General features: G+C 40.9%; 1 protein-coding gene across 7 annotated transcripts in view; it reads right to left on the reverse strand.

Annotated features, from left to right (window-relative positions):
- Window positions 1-11,807, reverse strand: part of adgrb1a (adhesion G protein-coupled receptor B1a) — a 177,298-nt gene extending 165,491 nt beyond the window's left edge. For 4 of the 7 annotated variants that reach the window (XM_034698289.1, XM_034698287.1, XM_034698286.1 and 1 more), the window contains exon 1: window positions 11,235-11,806. The gene's annotated coding sequence lies outside the window, so the exon portion shown is untranslated. Of the gene's footprint in view, window positions 1-11,234 lie in introns of all 7 variants that reach the window. The other 3 variants (XM_034698291.1, XM_034698290.1, XM_034698288.1) reach the window with 2 other exon arrangements.
- Between the last annotated feature and the right edge of the window lie 14,937 nt (window positions 11,808-26,744).

The following is a 26,744-nucleotide window of genomic DNA, read 5'->3' on the forward strand; positions in this document are numbered from 1 at the left end:
TGAAACGACAAATGAACATGGGAAGAAGACAGAGACTAAATATTTCATGGAATCCCTGATATCAGGATGCAGTCTGTTTCCAGGACTAACAGCCTGTCGTGTATCTTCATCAGCGGTACAGAAACTCTTCTTACAAACACAGAGGAACACGGCCTGTGATAATAACAAACAGCAGACGGTATTTGCTGTACTCATCTGGTCCCAAGTCTTTCACGTTTTGCAAGCGTAAACAGAAGTTCAGCTCCTTGGTGTGAATATTAAAACGCTGCAGAAGTCTTGAGCATTCAGACTTGTTAACGGATATCTTAAAGAGCTCATATTACCCCTCTAGAACACTACGCTCCCAACATGCAGGCCCTGCTCGTCCTACCTGAAGTCTCTAAAAGTAGTATGGGAGGTCGAGCCTTCAGCTATCTTATCTTATCTCTACTTTTAAGAGTAGGCTTCAAACTTTCCTTTTTGAGAAAGCTTATAGTTAAAGCTGGATCAGGCTTGGACCTGCTCTTAGTTATGCTGCTATAGGCTTATACTGACACACTGGGATCCTGTCTCACCCCCACCTCCCTATCACTTAATTTAACTCTTCCTGCCCCATTAAAGTTACTAACCATAGACCTTTCTGGAATCCCTGAGCTCCCTTGTCTGGTAGGTTCCTCTGGATCTCTGCTGCTGTGAGCATGCCAGACTTCAGCTGCTACAACTACTACTATCCATCTCACCACTATCATCTCTCTCTCTCTCTCTCTCTCTCTCTCTCTCTCTCTCTCTCTCTCTCTCTCTCTCTCTCTCTCTCTCTCTCTCTCTCTCTCTCTCTATCCCTCTCTCCAACACGGTCTCAGCAGATGTGTGTCTAACATGAGTCTGGTCCTGCTGGAGGTTTCTGCCTGTTAAAGGAAGTTTGTCCTTGCCACTGTAACTTGCTAAATGCTGGAAAGTGCTCTGCTCATGGTTGATTAAAATGAGATCAGACTGAGTCCTGTCTGTAAGATGGGACTGGATCTTACCTTGACTTGATGTCTGGTCTTTGTTAATAATGTGTTGCAGATATTTGGAACTGTTTTGGAGGGAAGTACACAACCTGACTGTTAATGTTTTGATATTACCACCAGTAATGACACCAGAACGATACCTTTTCGGGAAAAGAGCCAATGTGCTGGACCCAGTCCCCATGAAGAGGATCGGCATAACATCTTATACAGCAAAACGATCTTACATTTCATTTGTTTAAACAAATATTAATGATACTTTAAGACTGAAGCAGTGCATTTATCACATAAAGAATAGAGGGGACATATGTTTGAGAACTCTGGCCAATCACTGAGTAGACTCAGGCCTTATGAACTGTGACAAAGAGGAAAGCTCTTTTATCTGCGTATTTTGTTATTTATTCTATTAAGTTGTAATTTTCTTTAACTTAATTTGGCTGTCAGGATTATTACTATTTATTTTATATTTTATATCTATTTATATACACTTCCCATTTTATTTCCTCTTATTGAGTCAGCATTTTTTAAATTATCTATTCTAAATTATTTTAGTTTTTATATATAATTACTTTTTTATTTTGGGGGACCTATGTTTGTAGAGTGTTAAATGTTATGATCAAAAATTAATTAAAAAATATTAAGGTGGGGCGCTGGTGGCCTAGCGGTCTAAGCGCCCCACATATAGAGGCTACAGTCCTCGTCGCAGGGGTCGCCGGCTCGATTCCCGGTCGGTTGACCATTTCCTGTCTTCCCCCACTCTCTACTCCCCACATTTCCTGTCTCTCTCCATCTGTCCTATAAAATAAAGGCAAAAAGGCCAAAAATATAACTTAAAAAAATATATATATATATTAAGGTATATAAATCGTTTTGAGTGAATAATTCAGATTAAGTTATGCAAGTTAAAGGTGCATGCAAAGGATTCAAGATCACACTTAACAACGGATCTCTGAGGGGAATGTACTGAATGCAAGAATACAAGGATGAAAAGGATGCAAACACAATCAACAAACTCAACTAGCTCTCATATCAGTGTGTGGATTCACAGTTGTCATTTCTGTGTTTCTTTAGGATGTAAATCTTTCATGGTTTACTCTATAAGGTGATGTCATGTGTTTTGGGGGGGTATTTTGTTTCTGCTTTTTGTGCATAGATAAAATCGAGCGGGCAAAGAAAGGATTGAGACGTTAAATCAAAATAAAGACATAAAATAATCATGAGGCAGAGCTTTTAACTGTGCTGTATGTGTTTAAGAAGTAATGCTCCAAATTTGTCAGCAGACAAATCTTCTACATATTTAATAGTGTTTTATAATTGCTCCATCGTAATAAACATTATCATGCATATTTGAATGCACGCTGTAGAAAGAAGTGAAGCTCTTTTGGTGAGAGGCTTCCAGAGGAGCACAGTGAGGTGCGAAGGTGTTCCCTCTGCTTCTCTCACACATTTGCTAACATGAAGTTAAAAATAGCATGAAACCTGCTAATTGAAGTCCTTGACTCACAATTAAGCAGCTCAGATCCCAGCATATTCCAACTGCTACTACATGAGGCTTTCATCAATGTTGGCTTTGATTTTTCTTTCAGGGAATCACAACGTTTATAAAGAAAAGATTGATTCTTCTTTTCCAAAAGGGCTCCTGGATGTCAGACAAGCATATTCATTTTTGGACAGAAGCACTGAAAGTCACCTGAAGGCTCCACCTTCTCCTAAAAGCGAGTTATTTCCAGAGCGAGTAAAGTGTTTACAGAGAGGATCCCACCGACCTCACTTAGAGGGAAGACCTTCTCAAGAAAACCCAGACAAGAAAATGCAATTAATGACAGGACAGAGCTGCAACAAACTGCATCAGAACAGACCTTTGATAGAAATAAGAAACACTAGAGTTAAAGGGCATCAAGTCCATTTTCAGTGTCCACAGTAAGAGTTACGCCGAGTCCACCCAGGCTCTCTCGATTCTTTTTGGAAGTCATTTGTATGTCAGTCTTCAGCAAGAGCATGCCCAAATGCTCTCTCTCTTCCGTTCAGTTCAAATCTCAGTTTGAAAGAGAAGAGCAGGAGTCTTTCGACCTTAAACCATACTGAAGCCCACAGACCGAAGCCATAAAGACCCATAAGTAAGACGGAGACAACCTGAGAATGGCCTTATAAATAAATGTCAGGCAGTGAATTGATCTCTGCATATAAAGAGATGACCGTCCAGCTGCGGCATACAAATCACAGCTGTGTGCCGTAAATATGCTACCAGACTCAAATCCCAGAGGATTGAGTGATAAAATGTGTCTGATACTTTCAGACATCTTAGAGAGGGGGGTGTACCTGCATGGGAAACAAAAAGTTTCACAACTACCTCCATGCAATTTTAAAGAGACACTTTATGGGAGATGTCTCAAAGGCAGAAGCCTCGGTGTTGGACTGAAATAACCCATCATGCTGCAGAAGGTTCTTGTTTCCTAAGCGACTCTTTTACTTGTTGGTAAGGATTCAATGACAGCTCAATAATTGGGACTAAACTGGAATTAAATAGTGCATTTTGTTGCAAACTGTGTCATGAGCAATATTATTAACATAAAATATGAATCCAAGAGGACCGAGTACAGATCCCTGTGGTACACCTCCAGCTAAACCTGCTCCAAACACTCCCTCTACATCACATGCTGCTTTTTCTTCAGATGGATTCACCCATGCACAAAACTCCAAGTTTTTGGGGTGGGCTGCACAATACAGCCTAAAATTTCATCCAGCTTTACTTGGAGTTTTTCCTGCCAGCCTCCTAATAAAATTTCTGTGTGAAGTGAGTTGAACTTATGAGAGCAGGTAGATAACGCTGCAGACTTATTTTCAACGATTAAATTTGCCCCAATTACTTTTGTCATTGAGTTTTGTAGTTGAATTGTTGCAAACTTACATTGTAGTAGCCCTCAACTGTAGCTACAGCCCCACCTACAAGCAGACGGCTGCTCTACAGCTTGGACACAGTGTATGACCGACATTTCAAGGGTAACGTTTGGGATTTGGATTGTCAAAATGAAAAATAACTTACTAAATTAGGAGTATGTGGAAACAAACAGGTTACGATCATCTGGTGTTTTTTAATAGCTAAATAAGATTTTATCATTCTTAGCCAGCCATTTATATTTTCTGTTCCTGTAATGACAGCTTGGATAGTATTTATCTCACCTGCATATTAATCAGGGAGGCAATAAACTCATGTTTCAAAACAAAAACTCATCCTACTTTCTCTTAACAGTCAAATATATCACTCAACAAGAATCTCCACTGTTCAGAAGGATATAACAGCAGCAAGTTGTTGATCATTTCGTCTGACACCTTGCCATCGGATCCAGACATAAAAATAATTATATGGATATAATAATAGTTGCTCTCCTTGTTAATGGTTTTGTTTGCTTTTGCAGGTCATAAAGAGACATCAACATTAATTTCAGTCAGCTTCACGATCAGCTAACAACTTCTCCTCAGTGCTTTGAAAGAATCTTTATCTTTGGTGTGTTTGTGGCGCAATTATGATCACCCATTGAGATCAACACCTCGTTCACAAGGGTCCAAGAGGTCAGCAGCACGTGTCGTGGTACAGAAAGGGTTACAGACAATAAGTTTAAAAGGTGCAACTAGTCCAAGTCAAATAAAGTGCACTGATTCTGGTATCTGAGGTCTGGTTTGATTCAAACCCGATACCCTTTGCTCCCCCATCTCTCTCCTAGTTTCCTACTCAGTCCTTTCCTCTCAGTAAAGGCATCAAAACATTATCTTTAAAATATGTTTACTTCATCACTGATGGTCAGCAGAGTCCAATGCTTAAGATAAATCAGTAACCATGCAGCACAACAAGATCCCCTGTTCAGGACAGGACGTAATTATTCCATCACCACATTTTAATCTGCATTAATTGTACCACACTGTTTCTTCTCTTTAATCATCAGGTTAAAAGATGAGTCACCCACACAGAAAGTGGTTCAATTCCCAGAAGACTTGCATTTTCATTTGTTTGTGCAAAATAATGATTTGATTTTCTAAAATGCATTTATTATGTTCTTTTGCAAACATACTTTCACAAAGTGTTAAAAAGTCTGCACAGTTTGACGAGGGAGCTCTAATACTCACTATCAGACTTATCTGGACTATTAGACTGCACAGGATCTGTGTTTTAATGCTCGTAATACCTTTGTGAAGCTGCCAGCATGAGTCTGAGTTTATGTTTGGTTTCTTTCTCACAGTGGTCTCCAGACAAAAAGCTCTGTGTAGCACTTACACAGCTTTTATTCCTTTACAACAGGAATTATTAAGCGATCACGCTGCCTCTTCCAGACTTCTATCTCTGAAGACCGCCATCATTTCATCCATGAACGAGCAGAGAAATAACAGAGGTATAATATATAATTCATCTGATCTGTTTGGGATGGATGTTTTCTCCCTCCCTGGCAAGTGCCAAGTATCACCCTGGCAACATGCAATCACACCACATGACAATTCCTGACATCACCCAAGGCACTACAAATTCTACAACCGTGTCTCAGCGATAATCCTGCCTCCAGGTCGCTTCATATCTGAGGTTTCTCAGTGGCTCAGTGCCCACATGCTCTTCACCACATGTCTGTCTGTTAGAGGAAGTGAACACTGTTTACTGATCTGAAAGTTCCATCAACACGACGACATCGGTGTGCAAATAACTTCGACAAAAATCCCTACCAATTTCAGCCTGACTTTAAGTTGTTGGTGTGTATGAACCCACAGGACGAGCACTGACGAGCACAGCAGCAGACTGACATCGGACTTCCACCAGATCCATGTCCGATCCTGCTCCATGCTCTCACATCCGTTAACACCCACCGGACAGTTTTCAGAGCGCAGCACAGACCAGGACATTCGGACAGCTGGAGTCATGTGACCGAGGTTTACCCGCAGTAATGACTGAATCAAGGATTCTCCTCCTCCTCTCCTCATCCATGTTGTCTTTCTGGTCCTCTGAAAACACAGAGTGTTTTATTCTGAAAATTAACCGGATGTTTTTGTTACCTTACCTTAGAAAAGGGGTTCCCAAACTTTTCAGGCCCCGAACCCCAAAGTATAGGTGCCAAAGACTCACGACCCCCACTGTCCCTCGATATAATTAAATGTTGCTTCATACTTCATTTAGTCGTGCTACATAGCAGAGTTTTAGGAGCAGGACCACACCTCAACCACGCCTCTTCCGGCTTTCTTATAAAACCAAACCTATCCCTCTCCTCCCCTTCGTTCTCCAATTTCACACCCCGACCTCCCTCCCCTTTTCTTCCAATGCTTTCTTTCCTACTTTAAAGGGCTCAGTGTTTGTTGTGCCTGGGGGCTATGGCAGATCCCCTCAAGCTTCCCCAAACCAGTAACGGCAAGAAGTTCAACATCAAATTCAGAATCACTATTCCAGTTAAATCAATAAATCATTTTCAAATTACATCCTGGGCCTTGCTAATGAAGCTAGTCTGCAGAAAATTAGCCTAGCTTCAAGCACATGTGGCTGTGTTTCCTGTGCTGTTATGGATTAACCTACTGATGCTGTTGTCGATATATTTTCACTGAGCAAAATATTCAGTTTTAGATGACTTAAAACATCTTTAAAAAATTCTGGAAGACTTCTCGTGACCCCCCTTTATTGTCTCGCGGCCCCCACTTTGGGAACCCCTTCCTTAGAACATACTGTTAACAGCGTATATGTCAAACAGAGAAAGTATACATCCTAATTGATATAAAAGTAACTGAGGGTTGTATGTTTGCATCTTGCAAACCAAGCTAGTGCAAGTGTTAGCTAAACCTTTAAACCTCAAACCTTTTGTCCAACAATGCCCACTTCTTGCACGAAAAAGGTGGACATAATCTTAAATCCGAGGCTTCAAAACATCAGCCCACAAACCAATGCATGAAGTCATGGTGATCCCTCCTGCTTTTTGTATTCAGACCATGCTTGAAATAGATGCTAATGTTGTTCTGCACACTTGATTTTCTTCTACAAGCTCACCTGACTCATATTTATTCTGCTCTGCAGCAGCGTAGATGGATGATGTTTGAAGATTCAGGAGAGTGCTTCTGTTTTGAAAGTTAGCTTGTTAATAAAAAAGTTAGGTTTCACGATCATATTAAAAGTACTAAAGGTTTAAAATCTTCCTCATCATGTTTACGACCAACATGGCTGCTGGCAGGAAACCAGCCTCTCTCTTTGTGACACAGTCGTCTCCTCTTTTGACCCGTCCATCAGTGAAACCTGTAGGCTGAACTGGCCGTTACATTTCAGGCATGAGGGCTGAGGCGTGAATGTCACCATTGAGACTCTTCTTGGTAAAGCTTTGTGGCTGTTTTATGGTTGTCAGCCGGAGTTCCTGTCTCACTCCACACATTGGCCAAGCCTCATTAAGCATCCTTCCCAAGCTCCTTGTTTAGGCCCTAATTAGAGCAGCCAATGGTGTTGCAGAATCTGGTCCCCCTCCAAGTCCCTCCAAGCACAGATATTCTCTGTCAGGTGCTCTCAGGACGGTCAATGTTTGCATGTTTCACCTTCAAAGTGTGGCATTCTGAAGTGTCTGACTCATCTGTCTGTGCTGACTGATGGAGTATTTAGTCTGCAGCATGGTGGGTGTCACACACACGGCGATGTGTGCAGCTCACAGGCAAGCAGAATAGCACTGTCTGTCTATGTCACCCAGCGCTGTGCCTACAGTCCCTCTCTATCTTCCTTTTAATCCATCTTCTATCGTCCCGCTGACTGTCTCCTCGTCACCCATCTATTCATCTCGCCCCTTTCAATGACTCCCTCTGTTTCCCCACCTCACTGTCTCCTCTTCCTCCCTCTGATGTCACAAATTCAGATATGAGCTCCTCTGATAGCAATCGCAGCCTCGGACACTGCCGCCTTGTTTGGAAGAGGAGTGATCAGAGGATGAGAAGATGGAGGGAGTCGACGGCGCTGGGATTTTCCGAGGCAGCGGGGGGAATGTAAGATGCAGAAACAAAGGAGGACATCTAGGTTAAAAAAACACGCCTGAATGCCTCTGAAAGGCCCGTGTTGTGTTGCCGGGTTGTCTCATCCCTGTGACTTGGAGCCAGCCGTGCCTGTCAGGGCACTACAGTTGAGTCTATTTCTGTTTTCTGCCCTCTTTCTCGCGGATAAAACAGTTGACTGCTAATATCCATACCTTGGGGGGGAAAGGGGCATTCTCAGACCCCTGACCTGGCAGTGCCTCAGTGATGCATGTGGACAAGCCCTGCACCTGATTATTCTCAGAGTCATCCTGCAGGTCCTTCATGACTGTGGCGTCACTGTGATATACTTCTCGTGCAACAATGCAGCATAATTATCCATAGCGGTGCTGTGGTATCCACTCAATATGTTGACATGCGTCCACGAGGCCTTGATTCAAACATTTGATTATTAATGAGAGGTCAAAAAGAAGTTCAAACCACTGGACCACAGCAGTGACACTCTGAGGGATGCAAACACATTTCCCTTTCTGCAGACATGATGAGCTGCAGTGGCACGGATCAAAGGAAGTCCTGCGGGTATTTGGTGATCGTGGGGGGGGGTTACTGTATCTCCAGGAGATTATAATCTATAGGAAACTGAGTTTTTGTGCAGCAGGACCGTATTTACCTTCATGTCTTGCTTCCTTGATGTCATAATTACACAAACACATGAGATAACAGTCTTTTTTTTATTCAATCTCAAACATGGACGTGTCCAAACGTAGAACCAGAGCTTAAGTTCTTCTTCTGGTTACTACTCTTTGACCTTTTCTCGGCCTAGGTGCAATATTTTACTCTCCATCCTGCCATGTCAGTTTCATTGAGCTGGCTCTGGATAATAGTTGCTTCAATGTGATTGTTGCTCGTCTTAAGTTGCTGCAAACAAATCTAACTTGAATTTTTATTATTCATTATGCTTTTGAATTCGTCTTGCAGTTGGAGCAGAATAGATAACACCACCCTTCGTGGTGGTTAGCATATCGAAACCCCTTTGTGACGACATCTTCGTCCTCTTGCCCACATATCTCTGAGCCACATGGCTTACAGAGGGAATCAGGGGAAAAAAGAGGTTGGATTTAACAGGACACAGTCGAATAATGCACCAAAGGACACCAAGTATGAAGAGCTCTTTTAATATATTTTGACCTTTAGATGCCTGATGTGTAACCTCACCTCTGAATAAGTCTGCTGGGCTGTTTAAAGCAGCTGCTAACCCCAAAGTATGTCATTAATCTCTGTTCCAGGGGAGAATTTAATTGCTTTTTCATATTTTAAACTTTCTTATTGAGGCCTTAATACAGTTGTGTTGCTTTTAATCTACAAATGAAGAGACTGTCTCAGCTTGCTTTGGCTTCATCAGTGCAGGTAAACGCTCAGATATCAAAGCAAGCATGGAATGCATCAAAACAGCAACAGCAAGGTAAGAGGCTGCATTATTCACGCTGCAACCTAAATTAGCCACACACCTTTTGCTTCCATCGCAGACGTTTAGAGACAACGTACTCACCTGTTGAGATTTCTCACTTTTTCATGACAACATGCAGCATGATGGTGCATTTTCAGCTCTGTCCTCGAGCATGAAAAGGCAACAATGTGCTGCTATGAATCAACAGCGATGAGGGCATATGCTAATGGAAATTTCACCTGACGTGTACAGGGGACGAGCATATGTGTTTTTGCAGCGCCCCCAATAGTATGGTCGTGTAATTGGACTAAATTCTCCCAAGTGGTATTTTCACACAGCCAACCACTCAGGGAAACACAAGCAAGAATATCTCACTCTGCCTGATTATGACGTATCAGGAAATCTAAATGATTTACTGTTTGGGAAGTTCTTTTAAAAACCAGCAGCCTTCACTGTCTTCATCTCTGTGTGTGCACATGCAGAGTGCCACAGAATGGACTTCAGTGAGCTCTGCTGCAGCACGAGGACAGACGAGGGAGGCTCCTTGCACCAGAAGAGGACACTGAATGACAACCCATTCTGTGGCAAACAAGACTGCTGCCCATCAGTGGGTGATACCAGGCTGAAAGTGCGCCACAGCAAGAGGCTCAGAGCGTTCATCTGCCTACTCCACTGCAAAGAGATCAGCTATGTGCCTCCTGTTTCTCCCACAAGCATCACTGGGCAGGAATGCTCCCCTGCCTCCACATGAAATACCAAGAGCACAAGGTTTGAGCTCGTCACTGTGCAGAACAGCAAATTAAAAAACACACAGGTGCCTCCATGTTAAGGCAACTAATGACTATGATACTGAATGCATCAAATATATAAAATAATTACGAGTTTAAAGTTTGTGTGAGGACAGAAAATAGAAACAAACGCTCTTCTTCCTCTCCGTTTTTATGTCTTCACTCTTTCACAGTCTCAGCAGAACATTTACACTTCAGCTTTTATAAATACGACAAACTCCGAAGTTATGCTCCAGGTTTGCTCAGATAGGATGCGCTTTCTCCTGGACGGAGGACAGAGAAGCCAAATATAAAGGAAAACGTGATTTCAATGCAGCTTGACGATGATGTACATGGGTTTAAAAATGCATTAAATTAGTTAAATATCAGGCTGTATTTTTCTAAAAGAAAAAAAAACATTTTATGGGATGTAAGATGATATTTGGACTAGAATTTGTACTCAAGGAAACATGTGAGGAAGCATTTTTGAAGCAAAAGCATGTGCGTTAGGATTGAGGAGAAACAAAGTCTGCTTGTTTTTTTATTGATGCAGATTTTGAGATTTTATTCCAAAAAAGAATCAAATATAAGGTTTCAAATGCGTCCAAACTTAGATAAAAATCATAAATTTGTGAAGAAAGATAATTTTTGAATCAAGTAAGGCGACACTGGTTCCCTAGAGGACGTGCCTTCTTCCATCCTCACGGACTGAGTATCCAGACGGCGACTGTCCACCAGCGGTGCGACTCCCTCAGCACTGCCCGTTTTGGGTGTGTGAGACTTGAAAACGCAGTGCCACTCCACAACAGAACCAGAATCCCACAGCAATATCAGAGAGGACGCAACAATCAGAAGTCTCCTGAATATTTCCCAACTCTAGCAGCCCTCCACTCCGCACATTTCCCCCTGAAACGGTTAATTTCGGTGATAAATCCACACGCAGCTCACCAAAACACCGCGCAGAGGCAATACACAACAGGCTCTGTTCATGACGCGTGTACAGGAAACTTAAAGGTGAGCAGAGGTGTAGGTAAAAGGTATGAGGAATATACATTAAATGATTTTTACCTTGAGTAAGTTAGGAATCCCTTTGATGCATGCTGTCAGTGTCCAGAGCTCGGTGCGTTCACAGGGCATTCACCAATCCCAAAACCCCGGAGATAATAAGTCCTAAGGTATGTCGACAAAACGCATTTTATCAAATCAGTCCAGCAGCGATTAAAATAAGGTGAGGGGGATAAAAGAGGAGGGAAAACTCAGAGAGGAGTTAGCTGTCCGTTAGTTCCGACTGCGCTCCCGGTGCGTAAAACGGCTTCAGAAATCCCGAATGTGTCCACCGACTGTTGTTTTCTCACGTTGTTCCAAAAGGAGAGGTCCTCTGCTCATCTTTAATTAGCACAGGTGGAAATCCTTCTTTGAAAATGTTGCGTTTGTTATTCCAGGAATTCTCAGATTTACCTCAAAAAAAGTTATTCTCCCGGTAAAATCCTCCCCGTCTCCAGGTGACACAGTCTCCCAGGTGAACGTGAAGATTTAACGGAGCGGCAAATCAAAGAGGGCTCGCGTCGTCCCCAGCTCGCGGCTCTGGAGCGTCCTTGTCTGTCTGTGTGTCCGCGCGCAGCAACAGCCGGATTCCTTATTTGGATGCCCGGGGCTCGCGCTTGCTGCTGTTAAGAGAGTCAAGTTGTATCAGAATGACTTCCAGCGAAATCTTTCAAAATAAAAAAGCATAATTGGGGGGAGTGCTGCAACATTTATCTCGAGGACTGTCTGATTAAAGCAGTACTCAGAGGATGAGGAGATATCACTTAATAATTAACCATGTTAGCAAAGACGCGAGCAGACATGAGGAATATTTTTATAGGAGAAAAAAGAGAAATTTATCAGAATTACGCAGTCAAACGCACTAATCTGCTGTGTGCAGAGATCACAAATCAAGTCCTTTCCTTTGATTTTTTATTTTAAATTCATGCCTGTTGATCTAATATTTAAGAAAGAATGTAATCAGAAGACATATGTGGTAAATACATGTACAGGTATTAAAGTTATTGTGTTGTGAAATAATATAGTTATGATGCAAATGTAATAAACTTGATGCCACACATATTTGCATATTGTATCCTGCAGCCTGAATGTCCGTGTGAGTGGACACAGTTCATAATGTCTTTAACACAACATGTCAGTGCAGCTTCTATTTTGCTGCAGCATTTGTTTCTTGTGTGCATCATTGCAGGGCAGAGAAAAAAATAGATACAACATTGAATGAAAGAGGCTTTCCCCTCGGGACTGCTTTTATTGTGAAGGGAAAACGCCCAATTTCCTGCCAGATTCTGCCTTTTCTGTGTTCAAAGCTGAGGGGTTCCTCTCAATAGAAAATTCACCCAGCAGCCCCCTCTTCTGGAGTCAAACAGCGTCAATTGGATGTTGTGTCAGGTCGGTGGCACCACCTACATTTACCACACAAAGAGGAAGGGTTCACGTTAAATAGCCACAGTGCAGGGATTTTTTTTTGTAGGTTCTGGGAATGTATTCTGGGGATTCAGATAATTTGTGCTGCAGCAGCTCATGAGTGTCAAACGAATCCTCACCAACAGAGAGATTCAGCACACTGTGACAATGCAGGGCTGAACTGCTGAACAAATACAAACCTGTTAAATGCACGTGAGTACCTACAAATTAGCCTGTGGCACTGTGAATTTAAATCTGATGGTAAACATAAAACAAAATACAAATTACATCATATAAAAATAAAGAGATTCCTCTTGGATAACAGTCACATGGAGGAAGATTAAATGTACATTACAGTGAATTTAAATCAGATTAAATTTAGAGGTGAGCACACCAACAGTCACGAGGTGCTCCGAGCTCCTTCAAACAGCCAACAGGATTTCTAGCTGTCGGCTAACTGAGCAAATTAGTTAACCTCAGCAGCAGGTAGAGGTGACTTTAGCAGAGCAGCTTAACAACACCAGAGTAGTGTTCTTTAAGAGTCTAAAGGATGGGGTTGTACCTCAGTAAAGAAGGAAGCCACCTTTCCTCCTTTTTGCAGACTCCAGTTCACCAGAGCTGCTTATTTTTTGTGCATACTTAAAGCTCCTGTGAGAAGTTTTCAGACAGATAGTAAACAGACTGAACTTAACTCTGGTGCCTCACTTTTACCTGTAAACACAAACAAAACAGTCAACAACAAAACTGATACTTTCTATAGCTTTACAGCTGCAAAGAGAAGTTCATTTGTAACATGTTTAGAGTTTCACTTTAATCTGACACGTGTTGCTTTAGTTCCAAATCACCTCACTGTATTCATAAAGGTTTATTAAGCAAGTATATATAAACGTTGAACCCACTGCTGTTAAATTTGTTTACTATATACTGCGGTGAAATGAGGGAGTGATAAATGAGGTTTTATATTTCACCTTCCTCTGTAGTGATGGATTTTAATCTCTGACGATGTTCCTTGAGGGTATGCATACTTTGATTAAAGTCTTAATTATTTTGTGTTTCCTGCATCAGAAACAAGAAGCACAAAGTTTGCAGAAAGTCTTGTTAAAATGCTGAACTGTGAACACAAACTTGACTTGTAATGCATCATGGGAGTCCTCTCAGAAATGCCTTACTGCCTGTATTGACTTCCATCACTCGGACCGTCCTGCTGTTGCCCATGAGGGTGCATTTTGCAGCAGAAGTTTATGTAACCACTGAGTGTAATTTCAGCCTCACTCTGAAGCCATCACGGTGTATTGGAATAGATGGAGTGTAAATAATATGCAGCGATTTGAATCTCACCTTGAACAGGAGTGCGATAAATGTTGTCATAGACAGTCATCAGTATTACATCACGGGGCGCCGTACAGCCCCGAGGTGCTAATGGCAGAAGAAGGTCAGCTTGTTCTGCCGGCCGGTCAGAAGGTTCCGTCTTGCACATTTTCTGTAGTTTTATGATTCTGCTCAGCTCAGAAATGCTCCAGAGACAGAGTCTGACAGCAGTGTGAAGGAAATACACCAACACTGTTATCAGAAACGACACACACAACTCATGATACAACACAAAGGATAAGCCAGGCTCAATTCAGGATACGAGTTTACGAGACTTTTGCAATCAGTTTATGTTAAAGTTTTAGAAACGGTGTCGCCTCATAAAAATGTCACAAATTATGCTTTTATTTAGCTTTTTTTGATGCCTTACCCCCAAGTTATTTTTTGTTCTGAAACAAAGGCATGCATTTAATTCTGAAAGGATGCAAAAGGTACTTCCAAAAGAAGATGGAAACAAGACCCTAAAGGCATGAGCTCTTGCATCTTCATGATGTTATCTTGTTTCGTCTCTCTCTCCCTCTATTCCTCACACAAGTAGAGAGAAGGATTATCTACTTTTTTATGACGGAGGATGGCAAACTCTTTTGGTTTAAAAGGAATGAAGCAAAATGGTCGTCAAATAAACTTTGACAGGCTGCCAAGGTATCATCTAAGTTTGTGAAACGATGCATCCACAACCAATCCAAAAAGAGAAGTCAAAGACAAATAGAGCTCTTTGCTGCTTTAAAAAGGTAGTGATATTAATTTTTCATCTCACTGATTTAAACTTTCTCTTATTTGTCCTGATTTTTAAGTGTCCACTATCACATCATGGTTGTGTCTATGTGTATTAGAGGTGAGAGAAAGCAACCTATTCTGTTTTTTATACTAACAGCTGTTTGCAGGTGAGCTCATGTGCTTAATAAAGATTGATTAGTTAGAAAATGAATGGGAAACATTGTATGCATTATTTGAATAGTGTTCATACACCTCTTTTAGCATACAGCAACATCTTCTTGATAAAGGGAAATCTTTCTTGTATGTTTCTCAGATTGAGCTGTGTAGCAGGGTTGAAATATGTAAACCATATCCTGTATAAATATGGACGTAGTCTCCGTGACGTCACCCATCTGTTTCTGAAGCCCTGTTTTGAAGCCGATTGTCGGTGGGTGCCATATTGGAAATGCTGAACTCAACCTAACTTTGTCCATAGCTAGCCTTTAGCCTTTTCGCTAACAGCTACAACGTTGCAAGCCTGTCAATCAAATCAGCCATGCCCTTATTTGGGTAAAAGTTGTAAGTTTAATATGTTCAAAAATAGCAAGTTATAGATGAATTCCACCCCATACAGTGTTTCCTGATAGAGAAATGCTTTTTGAACCAGGCTGTAAACATGTTTATTTCTGCTGTAAAGATTGTCTCTTTGAATGGGTGTGTATGTGGTTTCCAGTGTTTCTGCAGACACCCTCAAGTGGAGCTTGAGGAACTGCAATTTTTAGCACTTCTGAATGGACTTCATATTTTAAGACCGGAGGTTGTCGTTTGATGTAAACCAGTACATTTAAAGTTATTTCCTTTGTGATATTCTGGGACTGTATGCAGCAGAACAGCACATGATTTTTGAAGATATAAAAGTCATGTTTGATCATGTCTAAATTTAAAAAAGTGATTCTTATGAACCCTTTTTTAAAACAAATAATGTGTACATGCATGTGTTTTTGAGATTGGTCCTGATGACAGCTGTGGAAAGAATAGAAAATAATTTATAAAGAGTCAAATCCTCCCTGATGCAGATGCTCTGCAGAGGCAGTTCATACAGGGCACTTGTATTGAACTCAGGCGTTTTAATAAGTAGATAAAAACTCCATACAGCGGGTTTAATTAATGAGGTTTTATGGAACAGATTCAAGCACTCACTGGAAAGGTCACATTGGTCCACGGTTGGCTTCACTCACAGACACAGCGTCTTAGAAGAGCTCAGGTAGACCTGCTAACATTCGTGACGGCTCTGTTCTGTGAGGGGTCTGAGGAAACCTCTGCAATAAAAGAGCCCAAACATGACTCCACGTCATCCAGGTTTCAAGCCACAGGGTGGGTACTCAGCTGTCCTAAGGGTGTCTGATCAGAAACATTGAAAATGTTTAATATTATTAATACTATTTCAAACTGGCACAGCCCTGATCATCTGCTGAACAGACAGGGTGATGTAAAATCACTCTTTATACACTTCACATCACAGGACATCTAGACAGATAATCTCTGGATCCATCAGAAAATCTGTACTTTGTTGACAATTGCCCAAAGGGGGGATCAGGCTCGAAATTGACTCCAATATTTGTGTATACTCTGCTTCAGATGAGCCAACATGCACAAAATTACACCATGGGATGAGCGCACATACATGGAAAACAGTCTTCTTCATTGCTTTTTATTTAACTTGTGTTTTTGCGCTTTAATATGTTGCATTGTCCCGAGTCAAAGAGGTTTATTTGATGGCTCAAATTTCAGTCATTGCACTTTATAGTCGTACCTTCCATGCTAACATTTCTTCATTTCACTCCCTCAGAAGTCTGCAGCCTGAAAGATAAATGTCACTGGTTTCTATCTTTGCAACTTGTTTAATAATTCTTTGTAACAATCAGGTACACTTAAGCCATGGCAAGGCAAGGTAATGTTATTAATGCTGCATCCTTCAGACTAGAGATGTAAGGATATATCCCAAGATGGTAAAAAATCAATACAAATAAGGGAGGATTAAAATCGATTCAACAAAATTTGCTTGTTCAGCATCATTAAGTCTCTTGCGCTGCTCTCTCGTCACTCGCTGAGTTGAGCAAAACAGACATGGTGGCAGCAGGTGAAGACCGAGCAGTTCAGGATGCACCTTTGTGTTTCAAGTCGGAGGTACGGCAGCATTTTGTCTTTCCCTGATGTTCCTGAAGAGAAACATGTCAATTCAAAGCCAGGAGCATAAGCTGCACTTTAGTTTATTTAAAGAGATGTACCTTATTTGTTTTAATATTTAATACTTTCATTTGGGAATCGTTAACATTCCTTTTCTTTAGAATTGTTCGGAAATTTCCAACAAGGTATTTCTGTACGGTCATTTTTAGTTTTTTCGCAAGTTGCGGAAAAAAAGTGTGCAATGGTTTTATTTGAGTTAAAGCACACCTTAAAAATGATTTCTTTGTTTACGAAGAAATATAAGACAAAAAATACATATTGCAACTGTCCATATCTGAGAATTGAAAAATAGTAACAGAAAGAAGTGTAAAATTTTAATATTGTAAGACCTTATTTGAAAATGCAAACAGTGCAGGAGAGAGCAGACATGAGTTTTGTAGAGCTGCTCTCAGCACCGGATCAGCACCACGGAGAGCTCCTCTGTGTGCAGGGCAGGTGGTTAAATCACTCACTGATATCTTTGTTTAACATTTATATACATTTTTGAAACAGCAAACTGTAAAATATCCAAATGCCTAAACCAGGAAGAATACATTTGTGTATTTTGTAGAGATATGTATTTAATACGAAACATTTTGACGTTCTATGAAGAGAATTTAAGGCACTTCTTATTCAAGGTTTCACTGTTTCCTTTGAAAAGAAACCTGAAATCTGTCTCTTACTTCCTCCATCAACATGATGTTTGTTTAGTTTCACTTCTTAAGTCGCCAAGGTCTCATGAGCGCTCTATGTTTTAACTACTGTGTACAGAGATGAGAAATTAAAGGAGTAATGCGTATTTATTTTCCAACCGTTTTCCCCTCTTTTACATTGTTCTCTGTGTAAAGAAGAGCAGTCAAACATCAATTCCAGCTCACAGAGCCACAAGACTCCATTGACAAAAGCAGTGATGGTCCTAAAATAAGAAGCCTATGTAGAAGTGTTAAAAACTGCAGTTCCTTGAGTGTCCCCTAGAGGCTGGCTGCAGAAACACAGGAAACCACATACACACCCATTCAAAGAGACAATCTTTACAGTAGAAATAAAAATGTTTTTACAGCCTGGTTCAAAAAACAGTTTAGGTCTGAATAGCTCATTTCTCTATCAGCACACACTGTACGTCGGGTGAATGTTTTTATAACTCGTTAGTTTGAAGATATTAAACTTACGAGTTTTGCCGAAATAAGGGCGTGGCTGACTTGTTTGACAGGCGGGAACACTATAGCTGTTAGAGAAAAAGCTAAAGGCCCGCCTCTTTACCTCACACTAGCTCAGACGAAGTTAGGTTGAGTTCAACATTTTCAATACGGCACCCACCAACAATTGGCTTCAAAACAGGGCTTCAGAAACAGATGGGTGAGGTCACGGATACTACATCCATTTATTATACAGGATATGGTTTAAATATACCACCAAATTGGGAGAATACGTTTGTAAGGCTATCTGGAATGATAAATGTTGAATGTAAAATCAGTGCAGCTCCAGCTGTCTGTTTTGGAATGGTGATATGAATAAGAACAGTCAAACATCACTTCCTACTTGCACAATTGACCACGCCCACTTTTGGGTGAAAATTGGGCATTTAAATTGAATGGTGGTGAATGGGAATCCTAAAAATATAAAAAAAATAATTAACAAACATAATATTTTTAAAAAGTTGAAGGATTTTCATGTGCCTTATATTTAAGACTTTATTGTCTATTATTTGTATGTATTTTTAAATTACTTACAGACTTATGCAGCACAATACGAAAGTCTCACTTAGTCTTTTATTGAGGTGATAGTTTCTTCTTCATATCAGTCACATGGGCTATCAGTATTTAGTGTGTATGCTCTCATATAACCCTTCATTTAGTCTTCTCTTCCACCTTCATGTCCCTTTATATGTGCAGTATGTGAGGAGGTTTCTGTGATGTTAGCACTTTTTAATCTGCGTGTGTGAAATTATTTTTTAAAGGTGGAGTCTGAAAAAAGAAAGAAAGAAATCTAATCTGATCTCCCTCAAATGAAAAAATTAAATCAAACTTCGCCAACGTGCAACCTCCATCATTCCGATAAAGGAGGCTGCACGTTGGCCTGATGAAAGCGGTGCACCGTGAGTCACGGTGTCATGGAAATCATTAGGAAACAGAATAACTGAAGTCTGCGCACACTGCAGCACCTTGACCCCGAGTCCTCACGGACAAACAGCGGCAATAGTTTTCAATCCGTCTGCTCACTCTGACTTTCTTCAAGCTGCAGATGACACACACACACATACACACACACACACACACACACACACACACACACACACACACACACACACATTGCCTTGAGCACTGCCACACAGCTGGGAAACCCTTCTGATGTGAAACCAACAGAGATCTGAGTGGCACCGAGAGACGAGAGCACAAACAAATACATCTTCTCTCCTTCACCGTCATTGTCTCTTCTTCAATCAGACACAAAGAGGCATGTAAGGACACACATACATGTGCACACACACACACACACACACACACACACACACACACACACACACACACACACACACACACACACACAGAAACCAATGTCAAGACCATTTATCAAACGGTTGTTGATAGGGCTACGTAAGAGCAAGCTGTTCACATGTTAATCTTTCACGTCAGGGTTGAGACGATGATGCCTCCCCCTAAAAATGACCATATTTGATCATTTTTCTAAACACATTCCTCGGATCTTTCCTCTTCAGCTTTAGAATAAACCACAATGTTTCTCCACATGCTTTTTCCTTTTCTTCTGCACTCATAAGCACTCAAATTCTTATGCAGCCTTGTCATGAACTGCGTCTACAGCAGGCTGAGAGTGCATTTTCTGAGGCGCTTTGTGTTGGAATTATGTTTAGCTAAAGTCCAACAGCACAGAGGGAAAGAGAGAGAGAGAGGGAGCACGGGGATGTGTGTGAGGGGAAAGCAGCTGTGTTAGCAGCTGAACTAATAAAAGAGCGTTTAAAAAGACACACCCCGTCCCCTAATGCCTCACTCTGACACGCAGGAATTAACGATCCCAACGTTCCCAGGAATTCATTAATGTTTGGCATGAGTGAATATTGCTATTAAACATCATTTAAAATAGTACAAAAGCCAGGATGTAAATGTTTCCTGTCATCCCATTTTCACAGAGAAAATGAAGCCGTAATTTTGGGCACATTGGCTTTAATTGCCACCATGCGTCATGCGGTGACATGATTTTATAACCTCTCTGTGAAGATGCAGTAATGTTTTTTACGTGTGTGGATGAATATCGAGTTAAATTTCAAGGTTAGTGTTCACACAGGGGTCCAAGGGGTCTCAGTTTGAATTTGGTCTCCATATTTTGAACCCATGTGAATTATCACTCAGGTCCCTCAGATCCAAGGGGCCCTCAGAGCTCCAGGTTGGCTCTGAGTCAACAATATAAACACAAAGAAACACAACACAAAAGATGTCTGATAATTGGGAGGGTGTGGAAACAATCATTGTTCCAAATTTTGATTCTTCTGTATCTGTATTTATCGTCTTTTAGGAAATAAAGGTTCCTCCTGAGTCGTTAATGTGTGAATTTGGAACAAAGGAGAGTGTATTTCCCTGAGCTTCCTTTATCAGTTAAGTGTTAATTAAGGTGCAGAAATCCCGAGAGAACTCCTGAAGTGCTCTTTCATTAATCCAAATGTTAAACAAAGGTTGTGAAGTAAATGTCTCTTCCATTCTCGTTTCTCTGGGCTGTGAGTTTCTCTCTCCCCAAGAGTCATCACTGTCTGAGGAGGGGTTATGAAGCCAAAACATGGTGGTCGCCATGTTGGAAACACTGACTCATCAGGAAGCTGTAGTAAAAGTAACACTGCTCTCTCATTCTCATTGTGTATCATAAAGCTGCTCTCTCGTCCTCCACTTCATTCATGCTTTGTTACATACAACACTTCCTCTCCCCATCATCGCCCAGTCATCAGCTTCCTCATCTCACCAGCCTCGGACGACATCACTGACCAACACCTCCACTATCAGTGTCTGGACTCCATGAGAGGATGGTTGTGTTGCAGCTTAGGGCAGACACCCTTCGAGATGCAAACAGACTCTGACAATAATCCAACATCACATCATCTCCTCCTGTCGCTCCTGATGTAACTAACTTCTGACTAACCCAGAGACTGACAGAGTGAGAGGGGTGTGCGTTATATAGCGTCTAAGATAACGTCCTTACTGTTTTAAAATGTGAAAAATGACAGCATACAGTATATCACTTATTTTGCAGAAACATGCGATGAGAGTCTGCACACATTCCTTGAATATGAATCACCCTAGCAGGACAGACTACTGTGCATGCACATTGAGAATGCATGCAGAGTTCACACATCACAACAAGCTAAGCTAGCGTAGCTGCCTGCATGGCTGAAGTTAAGATTTATGTTAATGTGCATTCATTACATTTTGACTTAGCATCCACCTACATCCTTGCAGTATTTCCTGGTTATTTGCACGGACAGAGATGAGTCAAAGTGACATCAATGCTATATTTAACTTGACTTCCTTTAATCTAATGTTCATGTCTAATTTGATGACGTCTGTTCTCAACTTTTATAAGAATTGTTGCCAAAAAAATACAGCTCTTTACACCACACCTACTTCCGCTCCGGATACAGATAAAGGTAATGGCGTCTCTGCGTACCTCTGGTAAACATGTTGAGTTCTGCTATAAAATTGGCTTTTTAATGTAAGCTGTAATGGGGATTCTGTTGCTTTTAGAGACAGCCTTAAGTGGACATCAAGGAACTGCAGGTTTTGCACTTCCACTTTAGTATTGGCTTCATTATTAAACACTGGTACAGCAGAGCATTATATTATCATTATTTATTATTTTATTATTATTTTAATATCTACTCTTATTTATTATTAATAATTATAATTTGTATTTACAAAGTATATGTATTATTATTATTATCATTATTATTATTATTATTATTATTATTTTATATATGTGTTATATTTATCAAAAGTTATAAATTACTACACATTATTATAAATTATACATTATTAATTATTATCATGTATTATTAATTATAAATTACTAATAATATTATTTATATGTATTATTAATAATAACTATTATTACTATAACTGATTTTATTGTTCATATTATTTTTAGTTATTTGTATAATCATTTATTGTCATTTATTATTATTATTATTATTATTATTATTATTATTATTATTATTATTATTATTATTATTATTTGTTGTTATTATTATTTTAACAATTTACATCAAGACCTTACGACCAGAACTGAACATTAACAGCTAAAACCTAATTATAGACAAGCATAGATGATGATAAATCATCTAATTTGATCTCTGGATGATGGAGGGAAAACGTGACGTGGCGTCCTTTAACAGATCATGAATTGAAATGTCTGATGTGGATGAAGATGATGTAAATCATGTTTTGGCCTACATGGTCTCTACAACCAGGACCTCTAGAGAGATTTTGGAGTGGTGTGAAGATTGGTGTTCAGCGCCCTATTACAGTGTGACACACTCAGAGAATGGAAGTGTAAAACAGAATAGAAATAAAGAGTAGGAATAAGTGCAGTGACCTCATTTAGGATCCTCGCTGCCCGAGGGTGGAAGCTCCTCCTGAGCCTCTCAGTGCATCAGGCTGCTGTGAGTTAAGCCTAGCTTAGCACAGGAGCAAGTAAAAACTGCCAGCCTGCCTCTACACAGCAACGCCAAAGCTTAACTACATGTTGTCTCATTACAGAGCATCTCATCACAGATGTATAGAAAAGTGAACACATTGCATGAAAACGCATCGAAACACTGAATCAGAAACACATGAATCACTTCAGGAGGCCTCGAGGAGACGGGGATTTAAATAACGCCTCAGACTTTGGCTGAACTGAGGGCTTGAAAGGAGGGTAAGTATGAAATAAATAAGGATATTTTCAACAGTGAATCATGCAAAGCTATTGATGTGTAACCCCCGAACACAAATATAGGGATTCAAATGAGCTTCAGAGATCTTCTTTATTGGAGTGGTGACTCTTTCTCAATCAAAAAATACTATCTTTACCCAACGCAGGAAGCTTTCAGTTTGAGCTTCTGACGCAGCAACAACAGTCTACGTCTGATGGACACCAGCAGGCTGAAAATGTCCTGGAGCTATCTCCGCACTGCACACACAGATGGAATTGATATTGATTTTCTTTTGTGACCAGGTTTATAGCAAACAAGCATATTTCCTTTAAATGCAGCTGGAATCACATTTCAAGCTCTCCTCTCCTTTTCCATTACAGAAATTACGTCGCAGAAGTCCTCGCCTGTGTTCGCTCTGTGGACGAGCAGGTTGTGCTGCACGCCTCTGGAGACTGCAGAGCGCTGTCATCGGCATTGCACACCATTATCAGACATGACTAATTCAGCACGTGGCCAAAAGACTCTAAATGTGTAATTAAATATTTAAAAGGGCCACAGACGATCCGCCCACCTCGCGCTGGCCTTTGCTTTGCAGCATTTATGCAGAGAGGCACTGAACGCTGGAGGTTTTCACCTTACTCCAACACGTCGCAGCGCTCAGGGCTCGGCCTTGTCATCTGTGAGACGTGCCCATGGTCAAATGTCCTGTGGGATTTAATAAATGCAAGTGAACTTTATACAGAGAAATGCCACTCTGTGTCCCTCAGTGGCCCATCATCCTTTCTGTACACATGTAATATTTTTGTTTTCCCTCTTGCGGTTTACCTAAATTGTTTGTTTTGAGTGAACTGTTGTTGCTATCTAATCTCTGAATGCAGCCCCATGTCATTTGGATTTGTACAGCTCTTGCAGGATAACACTGTCAGGGACATTAAACCCAATTTGAGTGTGACCTTTTTCGCTGCTTTTATCTAAAAAGACTCAGGGAAAAAGGCTTCCTCTCTCATTGTGAGGATCCTTCATGAGTCTGCTTGGTACCTATTCATAAATTAGCTTTTTTTCCCCCCCTGCCTAAAGTGCCAAATTGTCCACACCTTGAACATGCAGAATAACCTTTTGAATTCAGATGCAGCCACATTCCCTATATCTTTAATCACACACCACACAGCGCTATTTTTAAAAGGCCCACTGTTGTACAAGGCTTATTTTAAGTGATACATTGATCCTCTGTGCCTGGATACATTCAGGCCTTGTCGAGCCCAGCTCTGCTGAGCTGGGATCTGGCCTCGGTCCAGTCTCACTGTGGCTGGGGTGTTAACTGTGCGGGGGAGGCTGGGACCATCGAAGCCAGAGAAATCATCACTGTTCACATCTCATCCCCCAGCCGAGTTTCTGCTGAGAGAGGAGAAAGGGGCGCCAGAGATGTGAATATGTGTCAGCTTATGGAGCATGGAGGAAATAATGTGATTGTACCAGTGTGTGTGTGTGTGTGTGTGTGTGTGTGTGTGTGTGTGTGTGTGTGTAGAGATTGTGACTGGGCATATCTGCACTCATGCACTGAATGAGGGCAGGCCTATAAGCAGATACAACTGTAACAACAAGGGTGTGCTGGCTGCTCCCTCTTGGCTGAACTTCTCCTGTACATGAGCAGAATGAGGGGATGTTCAGGTGACTGTAAAGGTTAATAATTCCATCAAGAGGAAAACATCAACCATGAACGATTCTAGATAAATGCACAGACTCTCAAATGGATCGGACTGAACCGATGCAGACATTTCACCAGTGCATCTACGAGTCATTCCAACACTGCATCCACACACAGCTGCTCTACCGATGCATTCATGTGTCCATTTATTGATACAAGTCATTTCATCTTCCCATCAACAGGGGATGATGGGAACTCATCGAATACAGCCATTTGGTCTGTGGCTCTTTGATAGAAGATCTGTTGATCTAGGCACATGATGTCTGGATGCTGTCCTCTTGCATGACTGTATTAATGCTCCTCTGATGGCCAAATTCCACCAGACCGTCTCTGGTCAGTCTCCAATCCATCACGGTAGGTGATATGTTTCTATTCTAGTCAATGTGTTAACTTCCACTGGATCCGCTCTGTTGCGTTTCATCTGCGTCTCTGATCCGGCAGGAACGAGCCCTCCGGATCAGATACACAAGACTTCTATTTTTGCCGGTTGCCGGAGCACGACGCATCAATCTCAACAGAGCATATGGAGCGGGACAGGAAGTCAGGCACCAAACCAAAATGAAAACATCCGGTTAATTTTCAGAATAAAACACTCTGTGTTATCACCAGATTGTATTTCACCTAACTACAACAACAAACCGTCATGATGAGTGGAGCCAGGCCTGGAGTCAACAGGTCAGAGGTTTTCAGAGGACCAGAAAGACAACATGGATGAGGAGAGGAGGAGAATGCTTGATTCAGTCTATACCGCGGGAAACTTCGGTCACATGACTCCAGCTGTCCAGTGGTCCTGCTCTGTCCTGCGTTCTGAAAACACAACCAGTGGGTGTTGACAGACAAGAGAGTACAAAGCCGGACCAGTCACGGATCTGGTAGAAGTCTGATGTAAGAATGAGACATGTGGCCAATGCATGATTACAATACTCTCAATGGCCACTAGAGGCTGGCTTCACAAGTTACTAAATCCCAACAGAGAGCATTTGTTGATGTGTCAAACAGCCTGATTTGGTCCGTGTAGCTCATCTCTCTGTCATTAAAAACTGCACAGAGATGAATTTTAACATAAGTCACCTGTTTATATGAAAGCTGAGTGCATCGCTGGATTTCAGCAGCAAGACTTTTAAGTAAAACCAAGAAGAGAGGGTACATTACTCCTGTTTTAGTGACCCTACACTGGCTGCCTATTGTTTTTAGAATAGATTTTAAGGTTTTACTTATCACTTTTAAAGCACTTCACGACCTGGCCCCTGAATATATCTGTGATTTGCTGTCACCCTGCCAGCCTGGGCGCAGCCTCAGATCCTCAGGCAGGAACCTCCTTAAAGTTCCCGTCACAAAGTTGAAATCTAAGGGTGACCGAGCGTTTGCTATGCAGGCTCCACGACTGTGGAACGGCATGCCTGAGGATCTCAGGTAAGCTGCATCAGTATCTTCTTTTAAAACACAGCTGAAAACATATTTTTGTCGAAAGACCTTCCTGTAATATTGTTTTTTATCCATGAGGCTGTATTTCTTTTTTATCTTCTTTTATTCATGGTTTGCTTTAGTTCACTCACTGTTTTATTTTTTTTTACTGATTTTAATTGTTTTATTGTTTTAATTACTTTTAGTTGATTCTCTTTCACTCTTTTTTCAGCTGTTCCTCTTGAATTGTCAGTCCGTATACACCCCCCCATGCTTTTTTCTCTTTATTGTGGGTTTTTATGATGTAAAGCACTTTGTAATGTCTGTTTTGATAAGTACTTTATAAATAAAATGTATTATTATTATTATTATTATTATTATTATTATTATTATTATTATTATCATCCACTCAAGCTACATTTTCCCAGAAACAACAGAAGCACAGCAGAGCGTTCTGCTTCAGTCTGAAATCAAACTGCAGATGTTTTCTAATATTTATTTTAGCTTGACTTCAGAACCTCCATGACATGACAAAACTGACTCTACAGCGGAACCTAGAGCCTTAAACCTCAAAGTCAGAGCATGCTAAAGGTTTTGGTACATTTTGTTTGTTGTGGTAAGATTTTAAGACCATCTCTTTGGATCTAGTTTTTGTATTTAAGTAGAAATATTGGCCCCATGATGGCTGAACCTAATTGAATTGAATTGAATTGAATTGAATTGAATTGAATTTTAACTTATCCTTTATTTTTCCTGGAGATAAAAAAAATATCTTTAAAGAGTCCTTGCTGAGAAAAGTTTACTTCAAAGAACAAGAAAA

This window comes from Notolabrus celidotus, chromosome 12, assembly GCF_009762535.1.
Source record: "Notolabrus celidotus isolate fNotCel1 chromosome 12, fNotCel1.pri, whole genome shotgun sequence".
Taxonomy (NCBI): Eukaryota; Metazoa; Chordata; class Actinopteri; order Labriformes; family Labridae; genus Notolabrus; species Notolabrus celidotus.